Source organism: Gigantopelta aegis, chromosome 12 (genome assembly GCF_016097555.1).
Source record: "Gigantopelta aegis isolate Gae_Host chromosome 12, Gae_host_genome, whole genome shotgun sequence".
Taxonomy (NCBI): domain Eukaryota; kingdom Metazoa; phylum Mollusca; class Gastropoda; order Neomphalida; family Peltospiridae; genus Gigantopelta; species Gigantopelta aegis.
In genome coordinates, this window is record NC_054710.1 from 24,313,173 (window position 1) to 24,334,659 (window position 21,487).

Consider the following 21,487-nt stretch of genomic DNA (forward strand, 5'->3'; position numbering starts at 1 on the left):
GGTCACTTTTGTCCGTTGAATCGAATTGCCGTTGTATCGAATTAATGCATTGCAATTATCATTAAACCAACTAATACGCATACATATAAATATGTTCTTAAACAACGTTATTAAATATATTAAAGAAGGCTAATCATTTGTTGGTTAAACACATACACGATTGGTGCCTGCTTCTTTTACAACATATCATACAAATAGAAAACTTGATTGTTGGAAATTAATGCTTTAATTGGTTGACTAAAAAATTATTTTCAAAAGAAAGACACACACACATACACACACACACACACACACACACACCACACACACACACACATACATACACTTGGAATAGTCTGAAAGCGGAAATAAGAAGTTGCGAACAAACTTGATCTTCTTTTTAAAAAAGCAGAACCGGATGCCCACGGAAAAATCGAAAGCAAAACTGTTTTACTTACAGTAGCATGACATGTGTGTATTACAAAAGGTACAGACATGTCCTGCCGATGTGTTATCATAAGGGACCTTTCTTATAAACTTTGTGGAATAGAATTATTTAAGAAGTACAAGCACGGCTCATTGGTTATTTTCGTTAGAGAAAACAATAATACATTTGATTTATTAGCATCAAAGTTTAATACCTCCTTCAGTAGGTGTTATATTAACCAACTTGTTTAAATTGAATTGTTTATTCCTTCCAGGGTAAGTACTAAACTATCACTAACTTGATTAAGTCAAATGTCTCACACATTCCAGAGTAACTGTTATGTTCACCATCTTTTTGTACTTTGCTAATACATTCCTGAGGACTTGGTATGTTCTGTAATTTATTTAAGTTAATTTGTGATATCTTATTGACTAACTTGTATCTTTACCATCGTGTTTACATACGGCTTCTATTATCTTCCTGTGTAAGTGTTATGTTTAAATAAATATTGTAATATCTTCATATCAAAGTGTTAAATGTTTTCTAACTTGTTTAAGTAATTTTGTATATAATACCTTCTTCCCGTATAAGCGTTATGTTCTCTACCAGATCTCTTGGTACACCGTTCGAGACAACGACCTGGTAGATTCCAAAGTCTTCCTTCTGGATTCCAATTAAGGTGTGCTTTCCTTCATATGACACGCCAGATGTAGCACGTGCTGAACGCGTAGGTAGAAGTGTCTTAGTTTTTCCATCTGTTAGTTTATACCACTTGAATGGAAATGGTGCTGGATTCGCAATCACTGATATTTCCATAGTAATTGTATTATGTACCGCCGCGGAATACGTCTTCTTGAACTGTACTCTATCGTCTAACCGTGGTGAGCCTAGACAACAAAAACAATTACGAATTGTTGAATCTGTTATATCGAACATATAATACCGTAACCATAGACTCACATTATTCCACATTGAATCAGAATACAATTCTAATTGCGTTGTGCATCATAAAAATACACACACACACACACACACACACACACACACACACACAATAAACACACACACATACACACACACACACACACACACACAAACAGTCGAATCGACTACTTGCGTAAAAAGTGGGAGCGGGGCAAGTGGGCATGAGTCCACACTTATCTTGATCCAACAGCAGTAGTAATAGTATATATATATATATATATATATATATATTATATATATATACATATACACACACACTGAAAGTGTTTTTAGTGTCGCGTATGAAACGTTATAAATTGAAAGATAAATCTCCGAAGGTATGGAAACGAGCAATAGTCCATGAAAAGGGCGCACTTGCCATATGCAAATGGGCCACATCATTAGAGGGGGTCCAGAGCGAAGTTCACACAGTCAGTAGCAAGTGTGTCCACCTTGAGCATTGATACAGGCCTGGTATTGTTGTTTCACTGACGCCACTAAACGCTGGATAAAGTTCCTGGTAATGCTATTCACGACTGAGGAAGCATCAGCCGGAGTTCCTGCAGTGTTGTTGGCGAGGGGTTGTCACGGGTTGTTGGCTGCTACGGGGACAATTCCTGACCTGGTTGTTTTCTTGATATCGTTGCCATAAGTGCCATATGGTGTTTCTGTGGACGTCGAATTGATGTGCGACATCACGCTTCGAGGTCCCAGATTCAAGCATCCCTATGACTCGCCATCTGTCATTTACACTGAGGCGTGGCATGACGAAACTACATCAAACAATTCACTAATGGTGCTTTTCTGACATCTGATCTTCTTCAGGATGCACAGACAATGATTTGCGACTGAATGTTTGGCCTTTTATGGTGAACACTGGACAGAATTTCTCCCGAATATTCCATATTTCTTGAACAGAGCATGCAGTCGCTGCAACAATTGCATGGTTGCATTTCTTCGAGCTGTTTCACGCACAGTTTCCCTGGTTTACATCCATAAATTCATTCACAAATTTATTACTCCAAACAATACATGTCACAATAACTTTTGCCTTTTGGCTTCCCGGATATTTATTTTTATATATCTCTCTGTCTGTCTGTCTCTCTCTCTGTCTCTATACCATCTTTCCTTCCTCTCTCCCCCCATCTCAGCCTCTTCTCTCTCTCCTCTCTCTCCCCTCTCTCTCGTCTCTCTCTCTCTCTCTCTCTCAGTTCTCTCTCTCTCTCTCTCTCTCTCTCTCTCTCTCTCTCTCTCTCTCTCTCTCTCTCTCTCTCTCTCTCTCTCTCTCTCTCGTTGAGCGGAGGCGATGCCATATGGCCGAACGCGCCACAAACATTCCCGAAGTGATTTGTTGGATTCTCCAAAGTAAACAATGAAAAAGTAAAATAAAAATATAACTGTCACAAAATTTGGTGGAGGGGGGCGGGATCCACCACTGATGTGTATGCACAACAAGAAAGAAAAAAACACATCGCTGCTTACAGATGACATTGAGCACAACAGTTTTGTTACATGAAGAGATGCTATTTTTTGCGTCACACATGTATTGCCCAGTATCCAGACATCCAACCGCGCTCAACGTGTATTCAGCGTTTGTAGAATTTTTTTCTTCATTGAGAACTTTTGTGTTGGTCAATAGTTTGATGTCAGATCGTGGATTACCGTCAACTTCGCATTCCAGAGTCGCAATAGCCCCCTCGTTGATTGTAAAATTTGTAGGCTGATTGTTGAACGTCAAACGGCTAATAGTAGGTCCTTCTGAAAATACACACACTGAGATTAATGGCTCAATGGGGAGGTGTAAGATTATTATGTGTACACTGAATTGAATTTAAAGACTTTTGTTTAAACAAAATGTCTGAAAGTATATATATTGAGATTTACATTGTGTGTGTTATTATTATTATTATTATTCTCTGTGTATGTGTGTGTGTGTGTGTGTATGTGTGTGTTATTATTATTATGTGTGTGTATGCGTGTGTGTCGGTGTGTGTGTGTGTGTGTGTGTGTGTGTGCGTGTCTGTGTGTGTGTTTGTGTGTGTATGTGTTATTATTATTAGTAGTAGTATGTGTGCGTGCGTGCGTGTGTGTGTGTTTCGATTCGTTTTTTCGTTTGTTTTCTTTTTTTAATAATTATTTTGTTTAGGTCGTTGAGTTATGTATACTGTTACGGTAGATGCATTTTGTTTTTCATATGAATCAAGCTATCAAACGTGTTTAATATCAGGATAAAACTTATTAATGTTACTAAAACAAGTATCGGTCTTTTACATACTGTGAAGGAAACTAATTTATCATGAATTCATGCCCCGACTACGAACTTAAAATAGTTTAATAGTATACTCAAGATGGCGTCCTTGATCATTAATTGGATATAAGCACGAAACAAGTTAACAAGAAATGAAAAGGAGTATGTGTGTCCTCTTTTCTCTGATAGATTCCAAGCCATTCGATAGAGTATGGCTCAGAAGTCTGAAGTATAAACTACAGTGCTATGGAATTACAGGACAGATAATGGGTCCTTGTCTAACTGTGGTACATTAAAGGGGCATTTCCGAGTTTGCTGCAATTTTAAAGATGTTATTGACTAACAGAGACTTTTTGACGATTGTAATTACACATTAAAATATTAGTGACTGTATATTAAACGTGGTTTTGATCGTTCTAATATGTATACAAGTTTAATTTTTCTTTAATTTGGTCAACTATTTTTATCCCACGCAATCGAAACTATTTGAAGACAAAATCCAGTTTCAGCTTCTCATAAATATTAAGACGACCAGAAACACATTGTATATACAGACACGATATTCTAAACAAGAAAATATATTTAATATGGAAGTGTAATCGTACAACTATTTTTAAGTCGGAAACATCTTACAATGCAGCAAACGTAGGAATGGGATTGCTGCTGAACTTAACAAAGTAGCTAGATTATTAGCAGGTGACTCTAGTTCAACAACATTTGCAAATGACACAAAAAGTGTAGAATCTAATCTTAATTAACATTTACAGAAACTGCACACATAGTCAAAGCAATGGCAAGTCATTTTGAAACCTGATAAAATGCACGTATTATTATTTTCGAAAACTAACATTAACCCACCTCAAGTAACAGATTTGTATTTTGATATCACCCCTATTAATACAACACAAGCACATACGAATTTAGGTTTAACTTTAACAAATGGCGATAAATGGACAAATCCCAATCAAAATATATGTAATTCAGCTTAAGCGATGATTTTGTTCCAATGCAATACAAATACGTTTTGGATCGACAAATATTAATGCAAATATACGCACATTTTATTCGTCAAGTACTTGAAAATGCATCCCTGAAGTTTGGGGTGGAGATTATATAAAGTTAGAAAAGGTTTAACTTGAAGCAGAAAGGATAATAAGAGTTATTCCATGTTTCGCATCTATAAACTCGTTATATTTAGGCAGATGTGTGGCTACACTCTGGACGCCGCAAGACCGAACAATTCATACTCAGAAGCATACCACCTAGGAATCAACGAAGATTCCAAGATAATCTGAGGAACCAAACCGATATATCTATTCCATTTCCTAAAACTAACTTGTTAGAAATGTAATTTGTGCATTCAACAATTTGGAATAGTCTGAAAGCGGAAATACGAAATTCGAATGAATTTAATTTTCTTTAAAAACAAAAGCTGTAGCACTGGATGTTTACAAAGTGTCCTCAATGCACTCACTCGTAAATCAAAACACTAAATGTTTTACTTACAAGATCATCACATGCCTGTATTTAAAAAGATGTAGATATGTCCTCCCTATTTGTTAAAATATAAGGAACCTTTCTTCTAATTTTTGTGGAATGCAATTAGATAAGAAATACAAGCATGGTCCATTGGTTATTATGGTTAGAGAACGCAATAATACATTTGCTTTATTAGCGTCAATTTTAAATACCTTCTTCTGTATCTGTTTGCAATACCTTCCTGGGTAAATATTAAATCTTCACTACCTTGATTAAGGTAAATTTCTTAGTACCTTTCTGAGTAACTGTTATTTTCACTAACTTTTTAAAATAAACTTCCTTGATTATAGAGAATAATACATGAGTGGCTATTAGATACTATTTATCTCACATCGAGTTGTTTTAAAATGTATTTAAAGGACACGAATGTATTATTCTCTATAATCAAGGAAATATAATTGTTACCCATGCATATCCTCAAAATCCAGGTTTTCAGCAAATGTTAACATCTTTTTCGACTAAACGTTATTGACAGCCATCGCACTTGTAGCTGACTTACACATCACATACACACGAATACCAGGTATATATATGTCACAGTCTAATCGATTTCCATCGTGTAGTTTTTCATTGGATGTATGGCATTGGTGACCTGGTCATCACCTAGGAGCAGCCAGTCGTATGTCTTAAAATTGATAGCATACATACATGTGTTAACAACCATGTGTAACTAAAAAATAACGCATGGTTTTCTCACCGATGGATGCGTAAGAAACATATGTTTTAATATTATCATGTGTAAATGAAACTTTTTCTCTAACTTTTTTTCAATACAATTTAATACTTTACGTGGCATCTGTTATCTTAAGTAACTTGTTTAAAATAAATGTTATAATATTTTTCTGAGTAAGTATTAAATGTTCACTATTAATCGCTATCTTGCTTTAGTCACTTTTCTAATACCTTCCTGCAAAAAAAACCTATTGTGTTCTCTAATTGATTTAAATCATGTTTTAATACCTTGTTGACTAACTATTATCATTATAAACTTGTTTAAATAAATGTTGTAATGCCTTCATGCGAAAATGTTAAATGTTCACTAATTTGTTTTAGTAATTCTTTTTAAATATAATACCTAGTATTTCCTGTGTAAGTGATATGTTCTCTACTAGAATCTGACGTCCTATTATACAGCCAGAGACAACGACCTGGTAGATTCCAAAGTCTTCCTTCTGGATACCAATTATTGTGAACGTTCCTTTATAAAACACTTTAAATAATTCATGGTATGAACTCCTATTTTGAAGTGTCTTTGGTTCTCCATCTGTTAGTTTATACCACTTGAATGGAGAACCTTGTGGAGCAACGCAAGTCACAGATATGTCCATAGTAACTGTAGTATTTATAGCCGCGGAATATGTCTTCTTGAACTGTACTCGATCGTCTAATCGTGGTGAGCCTGGAAAAACAAATTGAATGGCTGAACCGGTGATAACAACCATATAATACCTTCACTATAGTATCCCATATTGAATCACAATGAAATATATGTGTATGTATGTATGTATGTATGTATGTGTGTAGGCATGTATGTAGGTAGGTGTGTGTGTGTGTGTGTGTGTGTGTGTGTGTGTGTGTGTGTGTGTGTGTGTGTGTGTGTGTGTGTGTTGCTTTTAAACATAAGCCTTTAGTCAACCAATTAAAGGATTAACATCGAACAATCAATTCACGAATTGTTGAACCTGTTATAACAACCATATAATACCTTAATCATAGCCTCACAGTATCCCACATTTAATCAAAATAAAATTATTGCCTGCATGCCTCCTGACTTTTTCTTGGTCCGGTAGCAGCAGCAATATATATATATATATATATATATATATATATATATATATATATATATATATATATATATATATATATATATATATATATATTAATTTATATTGTTATACATGCAAGTGAATCTTTCTGAGTTTATGAACACTGGTATTTGATTTTGGCTAAATTTTATGACTTCCTAGTTTATTTACTGAATATATCTTGATATGTATTTTATGCCAATCTCCACTGTAGAGTAAATTGGCGAAATGAAATTAGTTGGGAGTTGTAGTTCAGTTGTACTAATTAATTAATCGGATAAAGTATTGCTTATTTGGGTTTTGCACAAGGGTTATCATTTAAATGCATGTTTACCTTTGGCTGTTAATAATTACTATTTCGATAGGTTTATTTGTAGCGGCTCACTGTTTAATTTGATGTATCATAACCGTATCTAACGCCAGGGATGGGAGGGTTAATTACGAGATACGTTAATTAAACAAACACAACTTACGACAAATAGCACTTAGAACGTTGTGAGCCATCCTAAAGGTCCTTTCCGTCACATCCTCTTTAGGGATATATAGCTTAATCGAACATTCCCAGTCTGGAGGTCGACACGGCTAGACGTGTTTGTTTCGCTTGTGCACACTGCACGTCCGTTCGTGTGCTTGACTTGGGGATCCTTCATTTCGCTGTTTTTGTCAGCGAAATGAAGTTTTCTGCTGGGATGTATGCGGCCACTGGAACTGATTGAACGCTGGAGCGTTTCTCGTTTCGACAGCCTGCACCACCAGGTTGGATTCTTTTTTTAGCGAGATTTCTTGCCTCCACGTCATTTCTCTGGCTGACTATGTCGACTTGTTTTTTCGTGTCTCGTATGACGGCCATTCTGCAGAACGCCACGGTTGTTCGCGTTTAGTCTCTACGTCTCAGAGCCTGTCCTAGGTGCACTGGAAGGTTGACCTCCCCACTCTAAGAAGAAATAGGAAGCAGGGTCGGCTCCTACTACTCTATTTCTAGACTTTACCTTGCTTTACAGTGATACCATCTCGTATCCTCCGGAGTCGGGCCCGTCCGCACCACTATACCAACCCATGACGACTGGACTATACCCTAGTCTGATACTAGTCTCGTTCAGACGGATCCGGCTTCTCAAGATCTATATTTCAGCACAGCACTACACCTTCAACATCTAGTGACTGTCAATCTAGGGGTTATCTTGACGGGATGCAAACCATCTCGTCCCTATAAGCTGTGCACCCAAACGGCCGTAACGAGGCCACTCACGTGGACATATAGATTGGAATTTAAACTTTTAGATCTGCGTTCAAAATGTTATGTCGAAATTATTTTCTTTCTTTTAAATATTATTAAATAGTCCGATCCTCTCTTCTTTCTCTTATTTATTTTTGGACTGTCTTTCTAAAATGCTCCAAATTATATAAATATTTGGCCGAGCTGTCAATTCTGTTTTTTTTTTTTTTTTTTTTTTTAATTCTATGAACTTTTTTACTAATTGGTATTTAAAAAAATTCTGCCCATTTTCAAAGCAAACCTCCCCCTCCCCCCATCCCGAGTCAGGTCATCGATCTTATCGTGTTCAAAACCCTAGTGGTATATGAGCACGTTAAAGTAGTTACCTACCTAATGAATCAGCGGTTTGAAAGTGTACGTGACGTCACTGAGGTAACTGTTTGGAAGATATATATATATATATATATATATATATATATATATATATATATATATATATATATATATATATATATATAATTATATATATATATATATATATATATATATATATATATATATATAGATGATGGGGAGATGAACACACCAATTGTGCCGGCCCGTGTAGGAATAAATTGTCGGCGATCTAGAGTTATGTGATCAGGAGATGGGAACATCCAGTGTAGGGGGTCCTTGAGGAGTCCAGCTGATGTCCGGTGCGCTAGAGATAGCCTACCTATTTATGGTGTTATGGAGTAAAATATATACCCCGCCTTTTTACCCCAACCGCCAACGGGTTGTAACTTAATTATATTAATAGTAGTATATTTTGATGTAGGTGTCATACGACCAAGACACCAAGATAGTTCGTGATCAATAATTATTACTTGATTCTAGTGGTTATTCAGCCACGTCAGGTAGAGTATGTGTAACATTTATCTTATAACAAATAAATATAAATGTGTTATCAATTGTGTTGTATTATGTATCTGGATATACAAAATATCAGTTATTAGTCATTATTAATTAAATGTTTACTTGTTTCCATAAAAGAAGTTGGAGGCTCGTCGAATAAAGTAATGTTTGTTGTGATTTTTCACCCATAACTACAACTATAATATATATAAATATCTTACATTTTCAGTGCAATCAAAGTATGTGCTATTTTTCAGATCACATACTTTAAGAATTTGATAACTTTGCAAATTAGATGTAAATTAGTCGAGGTCTCGGAACTATGTTTATTGACATTTAAGCAAAGTACTTGGGTGACACTCCATGATTGACGTATGCATTCATAGTCATCAAGACCGGCCTCGGTGGCGTAGTGGTTAGGCCATCGGTCTACAGGCTGGTAGGTACTGGGTTCGGATCCCAGTCGAGGCATTTCCTGCACTTGTCGCACAACGTCCAACAACGTGCGTCAAATGTGTTTTAGGGTGAATTTGAGCATGATGTCCCATTCCAGGAACAATGACAAACATGGTCATTCAGCAACATTGTACAAAAACACGATATTTTGTAAAATCAAACACTTTTCTTCTTTCCCTATCACTTACGCTTTTCATTTTTTACAGAGTATATATATATTCATATATCTTTGTGATGAGGACACTCCACCAAAATGTGCCGTACCGTCAGAGACATTGAACACGACAACCATCCCGACTGATATACTATTTAATGTAATCGACGGTAGTAAGTGGGTTTCAGGCCGACAAGAACGGTATCTTGGCGTCGCATTATGTAGTTAATGGAGGGACAAAAAAAACCCTCATAAAACAGAACGTACACTTTCGGGCACTTTTGGTGGAGTGTCCTCATCTCGAAGATATATATATATATATATATATATATATATATGTGTGTGTGTCATTCATGAATAACTGGTTGTATTACGAAAACTCAATAGCTTCACCAATAGGATCGATCATTCATTTCAAATAATACTTGCTGCAACAATAAATAGTCAAATGGACCCACGATGACTGGGACGGGGACGGAGACGGGGACGGGGATCGATCCTAAACCAACCGCGCATCAAGCGACGGCGTTACCTTTTGGGCTACGTCTCGGACAATATTACGTGATACTCACATGGTACTGTCAGTCTGAATGGATCAGATGTGTAATTAGACAAACCAGCCGCTACACACACGTACGAATTCCACGACTCATTTCTCACGACGTTTGTCAGTTCTAAAAATCGATTGGTCGAGAACAAAACTCCATTCTTGTACCAAGTATATTTACATGGATCACATATAGCACTACAACTCACAGCATGATCCATCCCTTCCTCTGCACAAAAAGGTGGATTCGGAAATATTGAAATGAACCTTGACAATCCTGAAAAAAACACCCACAAAAAACATAAAAAACTACATATATATATATATATATATATATATATATATATATATATATATATATATATATATATATATATATATATATATATATATATATATATAGATATATATATATATATATATATATATATGTATATATATATATATATATATATATATATATATATATATATAGAGAGAGAGAGAGAGAGAGAGAGAGAGAGAGAGAGAGAGAGAGAGAGACAACACACACACACAAACACACACACACGCACACACACACACACACACACACACACACACACACGTATGCATAATATCTAACATTTCCAGAGCATTGAAACTATGTGATATTTTTCAGATCACATACTTTAAGAATCTGATAACTTTGCAAATTAATCAAGTTCACATCACTAGGTTTATTGACATTTAAGGAAAGGTACTAGGGTGACACTCCATAACTGACGTATGCATTCATAGTGATCAAACAAAAACATTTCAACAGCATCTTTACATTGATAGCTGCCCAACGTGCAGAAGAAACCCCACACAAACACGTAACGCAGTAGTTTATGTTTATGTAAGTTTGACGTCATTCAACGTCATGTCATTCTAGTTTGACATCATTTACATTCAAAAAGACACGGCGTCACAAATGCTTACGTTATTTGAATATCAGGTGATGACTTACTGGAATTAAAGTTGCGAATACAGTTTACAAAACACGTTGTATTAAGCTTGAGATTGTATGATAAAGAGATTATTAACCTCGTGGGTTTTTTTTTCGGTATCGTAAATATCATATATTAGGAATAAATATAATGTATTAATGACACATTTTTTTATATTCCTAATATACGATATTGACGATACCGAAACACAATCTGGTAATAACGTCTATATAAGGAAAGGCATTAATTGCAGTATGAAACGACTATCACAGTGAACTAGATCGAGATTAAAGCGTCTACCCCGAGTTATCGGCGATGTTAAGATGATGTCAACCAACACAGACTTTGTCAGGACTGTAATGAAAAGTCAGGATTGTGCCTTTAATGAATTTGGTGGAATGAGATCGAATTGAATTCAGGTGTTTGATTTCATTTGTTTCGTTATTTTCAATCACGCTGTCTTGGAAAGTAATGAAATATATTGTTCTATACAAATATTTAAATTTTTTTATAATACATTAAACACAGTATGGTCCCTCACTGATTACGTCCAAGTATTTTCGCAAGTACGCGAATGCCTCAATGATCACTTTTAGATATGTTGTTAATGTCGATACTGACCCCAGGGATTACCTTTAAGTACTTATATATATATATATATATATATATATATATATACATGTTTTAAAGTGAATTTGCAGAGAATGTTATTTGTATCACTCTCTCCATTATTTGAGTTTTATACAGTTAACATGTTTCTTTCCCAAGTTCCATAAAATATTTAAGATTTAAAATGTTATGTACTAATTAAAAGACCTACCAACTTCCGTTACGAGTGTTACACTAAATGGACAAATCGTTTTTAAAGAAGTGCATTTTGTCAAAATCCTGATGTGTATGGGTAATTTTAATAAAATTTGTATTACTAGGTGGCCTTACGTAATTACTGGAATAGAACCTGGTTTCATTGTTCGCTAGATATTAAGTCAGTTATGCACAGTGATAACGTTTACGGGTGTTACGTTTACGGGTGTTACATTGTTGTCCGCCATATTAAAAGCAACATGCCATCTATGAAAAAATAACAATTTTAAATAATGCATAAACTTTATTGAAACATATTTATATAGATACATAAACAAAACAACGATGATAGGTTTATTAATATAATCACCAACAAAAATCATTTGTTTATACTGAGAGTAGAGGACATTATTTTATTCACCATGGAATTTATGAGCTTTCTGAAGTATAACCTTAGTCGTTTGGCAAACAATGGCTGACTTATCTGTGGCTGTATACGAGTGACTGCTCTGTATCTTGGGGATGGCATTGACTGACTTCCATAAGTCTCGTACAGGGGATCTTTTGAAACATTGATCCATGTCATTTTATGTTACCTCCTCAACTTCAATATTGATATTGCACATTTCTGCAGCCTTAACAAGTGAACTTGCATCCTGTACAATCACTTTGCGGGTTCGAACACAGCATTCGACAGTACGCTTAACAATACCACCAATCCCATCAACGGGACCTTTACCATGGAAAGAAGCAAACAAATTCCATTCCACTGTGATGCCGAGTGTTGCCTTGATTGTCGTCAGAAATCTAAATATGAATTTGTTTTTGAACTGTGATGCTGCTCCATCACTAACATATTTGGACGGTTACATCAGGGTTTGCTTTCAAAAGTTTATGAATGAGAAGTGTAATATATGGAACAACAATTTCTTTAAAATGTGTGAGATTATTGCTGGGAAACACAGACAATTTCATACCACCAACAGTCCACACAGCGGATGTGAATAATGAGACGTGTCTCTGATGCCAGTGAGCAGACTGGATTTCGTCAGCATACACACAGGTATAATTCTATAAGAAATCAACTTGAAGTACTGCATGTGATGGATCAGTTACATGTTTTACTTCCTCAAAGAATGACGTCTGTTCCCTCTTTACATGGGAATGAATGAGAAAGTTTGGTAACTTTGACTTCAACAATAGCATAGCTTCACCTACAGTACCCTGCCGAAGTTGTTTCTCAAACTTTGCATCAACCTTGACCCACTGATACCATGAAGCTTCATGATCTCGGGTTATTCTGGTGGCCTTCGATTCAAATGCCTGAATAAATAGTTTCCCATCACAACATGTTTCACAGTCATTATTCATGCATGTCGTTGATGTTGCATCACAAGCACATCTAGCAATGAAATCCTGTGAATATGGATGAAACAAATTGGAGGACAGACAATCAAGAATCATAATGATATTCTCGTGATATAAACAAAGGCACTGGTGTTTTGGCATGACGACTGCTGGAAGCACGTGAATAGGATGGAGCGGGTTTCCTCTAAAAAAAAAACAGTGTCAGAATGGCCATATGTTTGACGTCCAATAGCCGATGATAAGATAAAAAAATCAATGTGCTCTAGTGGCGTCGTTAAATAAAACCAATTTTATTTTACTTTTGATTACAAGTAGGTTTGCCCTTGTAGTATTAAATCAGCCTAGTGATTTGATGTTACTTGTTATATTTACTAGTAACTGATGCTGCCACCTGTATAACAACAACATAAGACCGTACTCTGGCATGAGACTGCCTAGATGAATTAATTTTGCGCTGACCTGTGTTGATTAGACAGGTGTCAACGTAGCGTGCTCCCTAAAAAACCTAATAGTCACGTGACCCTCTCGATATTATTGTATTTTTTTAGAGAATAAATTCATACCCAGAAATTGTATTGAATTGCATGGAAGAACTAAGGGCATACTGTCACAGATCACTGATATATTTAGTGGTCCAACAATGTATTACCTGGAAATGTATACATTTGATTTGTGCCTAAAAATATTTATTCAACTATATTCATAACCACCATATCCCATTCATTATTCAGATATTGTAAAAATAATAATCGAATTATGGAGATGGTGCATAACAAATAATACACACGATTTGGAGTCCATAAGAAGTTGGGGCTTTTTTTTCTTTTCTTTTTAACAATTTACTGATCATTGGCTGTTGGATGTCAAACATATGGTCATTTTGACACAGTCATAGAGAGGAAACCCGCTACATGTTTTCATTAGTAGCAAGGATTTTTTTTAATATGCACCAACCCACAAACAGAATAGTGCATACCACAACCTTTGATATGCCAGTCGTGGTGCACTGGCTGGAAATAGACCAATGGGTCCACCGACGAGGATCGATCCCAAACCGAAAAAAATACACTAAATGGATATACGCTTATTTAGTTATTTATTTTAGTAGTATAAACATTGCAAACGACAACCATCCCAACTGATATACTATCCAGTGTCTGGACTGGACCGATTGTTTAACGTGAACATTCAGAAACCAAGGTTATTTTTATTTAGGTACATTGCCACATTTGCGCTATTTCATCAGTGGAGTCCAACTAATTTGTTGTTAACTGAATCGGGGACGAAATGTCTGGTACCCACATTAAGACTGGCTATCATTCTGTATTACGCTTACATTACTATTAGAGTAGAACTTTTCGCGGCAAAATCTAACAATGGTTTGTACAAATTTACATTGTTTATAGTTTAACTTACTTGAATAAAACAAAATCGGTAGGTATATTAATTAATTAATATAATGTCATGAATGTGTCACAGACTACTTGCAGCCAAATATGATTTAGTGAAATGTTGCATATGAAAGCATACGAAAATAACTTGAGAAGAGAATTGTGGATCCGGTTTTTTTCCCCGTACGATTCAGTTATATGTTCAGGTTTTTACCCACCGTGGCGAAGTTGCATGCATTGCCACAGAACCGATGTCTGCCCCGTAGTAATTTATGATATTTGAAATATCTTTAAAATGAATACATAAACTACATAACAAGTAAGACAAATTTCATACATGGCTTCAGTTTACTCGATGGTCAAAAAACATTTTCATTGGTCGGCTGTTGACTAATACAACCAATAGACAGACGTCTTAGTAACAACACGAAACAGTCCATAATACCAAGTTCTGGTTGAAATGGAGAATGCAGAATGAAAAAGTGGGTTTAATAAAATCGGTATTTAAAAATATAGAACATTTTTAAATATATTCAGAAATGCTTCCCAAAAAAAAGATAGCGAATTTGGATATTTGGCATTAATTCCGGAATTCCGGATATGTATTAAAAATTCCGGACTTTTCGGAAAATTCCTGAAAGTTGGTCGCCCTGCGGAGGGTATTTAATATAATCGACTCTGCCAATAGTAAGTGGGTTTCAGACCGACAGAAACGGTATCTTGGCGGCACAATATGTAGTTAATGGAGGGTGCAGGTCAGATTTCTATATGCATTTATACAAAGTTTGGGATGGGACAAAAACAACCCCCATAAAACAGAACGTACACTTTCGTCCTAGGATTCACTGCTACAGTATATCGACCGTGGCGAGGATGGATTCGTCCTAGGATTCACTGCTACAGTATATCGACCGTGGCGAGGTTGGATTCGTGCAACATATCCAAGATTCCGAAAAGATAATTGTCAAGTCGATTGATATGAAATGTCCTCCAATGTGTTTCAATTAAAACTTTTCTCTGAATAAAATAGTGAGGTTTGGTATCCCAAAATGAATGTAATTTCCATTAAAAACTCATATTTAAAGAAACAAGGTCCCTATTATCGGCAACAATATACATTTAATGGGGTATGCAACCACGAGACACAGTTCAATGAGCGTTTAGACGGCTTTAACTCAACAGGTTCAGTCCAGTGTGTGGAGGAATAGTAATTGTCAACATTTTTGCTTATGCATTAATATTTTATTTAAAGGAACATTCCTGAGTCTTCTGCAATTTAAAGTTGGTATTGCCTGACAGACGGTTTTAACGATTGTAATTAATATCAAATATATTCTTCTGCAGTTAAATTTCATTTTATTGACTAAAATATTTCTTTTTCGTACGTACGAAATTATTTGAAGACAAAATCCAGTTTGGGCTTCTAACAAATATTAAGACGACCAGAAAAAAACATTGAAGATACAGACACTAAACAAGAAAAAATATTTAATATGCAATTTTAATCGTAGAAATATTTGATTAGTCGGAAACATCTTACAATGCAGCAAACTCAGGAATGTCCCTATTAATATATCAATTTATTATATAACATTTAGTGAAATATCTCAAAATATCCGTCAAATAAAAGTGTTATCAGTCACTCTGTGCCGATAACACATTTTAGAGTGAAAATTGCACTCTAAAATGTGTTATCGTCACTGCAGAAAGAGTTATCTTCACTGTATTAAAGAAAGCCAGAACTATTTTGCTGCTGGCATTCTCAAAATAAAGGCAAATTGCCAAAAGTTATATAATAAATATAAAAGTTCATGTTTTTTTGTATGCAATCATATTACACTTCACAAAATGAGATATCAATGATATATGACAAATAAAAACATGAACTATTTTCTGTGTGTATCTCTCTGACTCTGTCTCTCTGTGTGTCTGTCTGTCTGTCTGTCTGTCTCTCTCTCTCTCTCTCTCTCTCTCTCTCTCTCTCTCTCTCTCTCTCTCTCTCTCTCTCTCTCTCTCTCTCTCTCTCTGCTATCTGGTCTACGGGATGGCGCAGACAAAATATCCGTAGAAAAATGTAGCGGGTTCCTCTTTAAGACTATATTTCAAAGTTACCAAATGTCTGACATACAATAGCCATTGATTAATAAGTCGATGTGCTCTAGTGGTGTCGTTATGTAAAAACAAACTGTTTAAAACTGTGTATCGATATATCTATCCTCCCTCCCACCCCACCCCCGTCTCCCCTCCCCCGCTCTCTCTCTCTCTCTCTCTCTCTCTGTCTCTCTCTCTCTCTCTCTCTCTCTCTCTCTCTCTCTCTCTCTCTTCTCTCTCTCCATCTCTCTCTCCCTCCATCTCTCTCTCTCTCTCGCTCTCTCTCTCTCTCTCTCTCCTCCATCTATCTCTCATCCTTCATCTCTCTCTCTCTCTCTCTCTCTCTCTCTCTCTCTCCTCCATCTCTCTCTCTGTCTCTCTCTCTCTCTCTCTCTCTCTCTCTCTCTCTCTCTCTCTCTCTCTCTCTCTCTCTCTCTCTCTCTCTCTATGCTATCTGGTCTACGGGATGGCGCAGACAAAATATCCGTGGAAAAATGTAGCGGGTTCCTCTCTAAGACTATATTTCAAAGTTACCAAATGTTTGACATACAATAGCCATTGATTAATACGTCAATGTGCTCTAGTGGTGTCGTTATGTAAAAACAAACTGTTTAAAACTGTGTATCGATATATCTATCCTCCCTCCCCCCCCCCCCTCTCTCTCTCTCCCTCCCCCCCCCCCCCCCCCCTCTCTCTCTCTCTCTCTCTCTCTCTCTCTCTCTCTCTCTCTCTCTCTCTCTCTCTCTCTCTCTCTCTCTTTCTACCTACCAATTCTTTGCGCCGGGACAACAAAACAAGGCCTTGTTTATCGTGTAACATTTATACGGATAGCCATTAGTGTTTATATTATCAGTAGTCACAGATACCTTACCCTATCAAGTGTTATTAAGTTGCTCAATTGGCATTTTTATACAGTCACATATGTAAAAGATCGAAGCCACGCTTTTGTACGAGCCTCGTTCTGGATCTTTGAGAGTAATTTCCGGGTATCTGTCACTGCTATTTTTGACAAATATTAGTTATTTCAGATATTACTAATGCAACTTATATCTGATATGGAACTTATATTTATTTGTATATATAGGCCTAATTATATTTATTTGCTTTTATTTATAGCATAGTAATTACGGTGTAAAGGCTTGTAGGGCCTAATGACGTTATCCAGTTGTAGATGATGTCACTGGTTTTCAAACCCGCACTCCGGAATTTACAAATTCTGCAATGCAGGATTGCACCCTGCACTGATGGATTTTACTCCGCTCTGCGGAATGCATACCCCGGTCTGCGGAATGCATAATTCTGCAGTGCTGGACATTAACCAGTATTGCAGGATTTTGGCGGGGGTATAAATACGGATACCGCAATGATTTGTCAGTTTCGGTTAATCATTCGCCCCAATAGGTTGGTTGGGTTTATTTATACAATACTAAATTATACGGGTTTTACATATGTGAATATTATTGGGATAACTTGTAGAGACCAAAGTCACAACCTTAATTATTAGATAATTAATAAATATTAAAGGCTATTATTTTTAGCATGTATTATTAATACAATTTAGGGAGATAGACGGCACCCATTACACAGAAAAGGTGTATGCCTCAGGTGTTGTGGTTTTATGTTGCAAAGTTTAATGCATATTATATAGAGAGGGATAGAGAGATAGAGACATACCTATGCAGTAGAAATAGGTCTACGTAACTAAACACAGTTGACGTTCTTGGTCCAATATTTACTCTGTATATATTATAATGTTGGGGACTTAGTATATTAGCAATAATTACTACAGTGTGACTTACGTATATCAGTTGAATAAGACTCAGTCTTATAAGGTAATTTGAGAATTGTGGTATCTTTCATAGCCTAAAGGTGACCTAGTCATGTTTAATTATTCATGTGAATTTTATCACTAAATGAATCAATGAACATAGTTCAACTGTGTATGTGTTTTGAGGTTATTGTAAAATAAATGTTGTTGAATTTTAATCTTGTTGGCGATCTTTTGCCTTCAAATGTAGTAATGGGCATTTACAAGGTAACCCTCTAATCCATTGTCGTCACAATATATCTGTGTATGTATTTATCTATGTATCTATCTGTATATATATATATATATATATATATATATATATATATATATATATATATATATATATAGAGAGAGAGAGAGAGAGAGAGAGAGAGAGAGAGAGAGAGCGATATATATATATATATATATATATATATATATATATATATATATATAGATCTATATTTAGATAGATATATAGATATATATATAGATATATATATAGATATATATATATATATATATATATATATATAGATAGATATAGATAGATAGATAGATAGATAGATAGATAGATCTGTTGCTTATATATTTTACACTGAAATGAAATAGTGATTTTGTTTGTTTGTGTAATATCCACAGTTACTCGAAATATCTATTGTTAGCCCACGTTTATAAAGATCTGCATTTAAGGCACTACACCCATGTCGTAATCTTGTGTGTAATATATTTTCTCTTCGTTTCCCACACCAAACGTATGATTGAACCACATTTACCGTTGGCGTTACTTCTGTTTAAAGGTTGATACAGTTACAGAGTTTCTCATTACTGGATTTAAATTATTCTAAAAATTAACCGTTGATTAAATAAATTAATATTTTAATAACAATGTTCTCGAAAACTGTGTTGATTTTTTCCCCGACTTCTTAACATATAGGACACTCTTTGTTCTACACTTTCTGGAATACAATCGGTTAAGAAATATGGAGTCATTCTTTTCATAATTGTTTTGCTTTTCTTGTTTCACTTTGAGCAAACAAAGCTGTTTCAATATATACTCTTCAAAAAAAGTACGGGAACCTGAAAGGTGGTCATTACTATGCACGGATACCACTACCTTTTTTCTTAGAAAGATAAGCGCTTCTCTTAAGCCTGGATATCCAACCAACTTAAATTGCAGCCAAGCTACGTTGAAGTTACGCGCCGCTGACGTGGTAGTCTGTCACCAGCATTAGAGAGGAAAGCTCGGTGGCGTCGTGGTTAGGCCACCGGTTTACAGGCTGGTAGGTACTGGGTTCGGATCCCAGTCGAGGCATGGGATTTTTAATCCAGATATCGACTCCAAACCCTGAGTGAGTACTCCGCAAGGCTCAATGGGTAGGTGTAAACAACTTGCACCAACCAGTGATCCATAACTGGTTCAAGAGAGGCCATATCCTGCCTGTGGGAAGCACAAATAAAATATCCCTTGCTGCCTGTTGTAAAAGAGTAGCCTATATGGCGACAACGGGTTTCCTCTAAAAACAGTGCCAGAATGACCATATGTTTGACGTCCAATAGCCGATGATAATAAAACAAAAAAATCAATGTGCTCTAGTGGCGTCGTTAAATAAAACAAACTTTACTTTAGAGAGAAAACCCGCTACATTTGTCCATTGGTACCAAGGGATTTTTTATATGCACCATCCCACAGGATAGACAGTCGTGGTGCCCTGGCTGGGACGAGATATAGAGAGACGGTCAGACAGAGATGGACAGACAAAAAAGTGAGACAGACATACTGAGACACACATAGACACTCGGAGAGAGGCAGAACGAGTGCGAGAATGACAAATGTCAATTTAGCCGCTTGTTTGAAAATATACTCTTCAAAAAAAGTAGGGGAACCTGAAACAGTAAAGAACGTTCAGGTCTGTTTATGAACACACCGAAACGCATTCTATAGTTTGCTCATGCATAACGCTGTTGCGCCGTACACGTGTATGGGGTGTCATTATTTATTTTGAATATTTCCCAGGAGGGTCAATTAATCACTGTGGAACATTACTTCTGCCAATCTTTTTTTCATTCTGTTGATCATACAGTTGTTATTGTTTTGTTTTTAGTCATTTTTAATGTTAGAATTTGCGATTTACTGATAAAAAAAACGTCGACTTTCAAATTTCACTTTTAACCCCAATCGCCCTTCAAGACCTTTGGTGATCATAACACCTGTAATACTGAACTACCGGTTGTAATGTTTGTCCAATTAATTCACTATTATCATATAACCATTCCCCACAGCTAACATGCTTTACAATTTTGGCAATTTTAAATTCGTATTAGAGTTCCCCTATTTTTGTTATGGGTATATAACGAATTACGTGAGGCAAATGTAGGCGTCCCAGTGATTAATCTAGCTGCTTCTAACTGTACATTTCCGAATGTATCTGTATCTAACTGAGAACAGTCATCCCATACCTCAGAAGCATATTCTAAAATAGGTCGTATGAAAGTTATATATACTCACGGAAAGAAGTTCCTGTGCATCATTAAAATTTCAGTGAGATTTATATTTTTAAAATTTAAAAATATTATGTTTTACATACTATTTATCTGTTAAAAGTACAGTGATCCTGTACTGCCTTCTGAACCTGAAGTACGGTCTAAACCATGCTTGGTGCACCGTCGGTGACGGTGTAACAGAACAACGTATTGATGTACGATGATGGTCGTACTTTGTGATCACCTAATCAGTTGCGTACAGGTATGCCACTGGTTGGCCTTAACTCTGGGATGTATTGGGATGTTAAACGTGCCATTTCGAAATGATTCCATAGGTGTACTGATTTATATTGACGATTTGTTAACGTGACATCACGTGTCG

General features: G+C 35.9%; 1 protein-coding gene across 1 annotated transcript in view; it reads right to left on the minus strand.

Moving 5' to 3' along the window:
• Nucleotides 1–21,487, minus strand: part of LOC121386623 (neuronal growth regulator 1-like) — a 53,879-nt gene that overhangs the window by 22,955 nt on the left and 9,437 nt on the right. The window lies entirely within an intron of this gene.